The following is a 918-nucleotide window of genomic DNA, read 5'->3' as shown; positions in this document are numbered from 1 at the left end:
CTCGGCCGCCACATCATAGGGCATCCGACGGGCGTAGTTTCTAATGTCCTTATTCGCTCCCTTTTGCAGCAAGAGCTTCACCATGTGCTCATCCCTGAGGGCGGCCACAACATGCAACGGCATGTCTCCATCGAGTGCATCCCGACTGTCCGCCATTGCCCCACTGGCCAACAAAAGCCTCGCACAATCCCTTTTCCTATCCTCAACCGCTAGGTGTAGAGCAGTATAGCCATCTTTTGTCAATGCATCAACATTTGCTCCTTTCAGTATAAGAAGCCTCAACACCTCCACATGACCGTTTCGGGCCGCCAGATGAATTGGGCCGAAAGAAGAATTCTCAGATCGTTTGTAGAAGGCCTTTCGGGCCAACAAAAGCTCAACAATCAAGGCCTCTCCGGCCTCAGAAGCAGCCTCCATCGGGCTACAGCCAGATCGACTCTGGGCCTCCAAATCAGGCCCAAACTCAAGAATTAACTGGACAATATTAGGCCGGCCCTGAACGATAGCCAAATGAAGCAAACTCTGCCCATCCGAGTCCACCGAGTCAGCAGCCTCCCAACTAGGGTCACTCCTCTCAAGAACTTCTCTAACTTCTTCCATCAAACCACTCGTCATGAGTCATACCAGGATCGATGACCCGACAAAGATGATCTTAATCCCACTGTCGGTGAAAAGCTGTTTTTTCTTGGTGGTGAACCAGTTGGATGGAACGGTGTCGTAAGTGGTGTAGTCTTTGGTGGCTGCACCAGGCACGACAACGCTGTGCAAGAGGAAAGAGTCGTCAGAGTGAGGGAAGGAGTCGTGCAGAGTCGAACCAGGTGGAAAGTGATAGATGATCTCGATGGTGATCTTCTCGAGCGGTGCTATTTTGCCTGACTGCGGTTTGACCGAGTAACGGGTTTTTATGAGTGGTTGGAG

The 918-nt window shown here is 51.5% G+C and overlaps 1 pseudogene; it reads right to left on the bottom strand.

The window, feature by feature from the left end:
• Nucleotides 1-6: 6 nt before the first annotated feature.
• On the bottom strand, nucleotides 7-915 carry LOC112092247 (annotated as a pseudogene).
• Between the last annotated feature and the right edge of the window lie 3 nt (nucleotides 916-918).

This window comes from Morus notabilis, unplaced genomic scaffold (genome assembly GCF_000414095.1).
Source record: "Morus notabilis unplaced genomic scaffold, ASM41409v2 Scaffold3881, whole genome shotgun sequence".
Taxonomy (NCBI): domain Eukaryota; kingdom Viridiplantae; phylum Streptophyta; class Magnoliopsida; order Rosales; family Moraceae; genus Morus; species Morus notabilis.
Note: the sequence above shows the minus strand (reverse complement) of the source record. Positions and strands in the feature narration are given on the sequence as shown.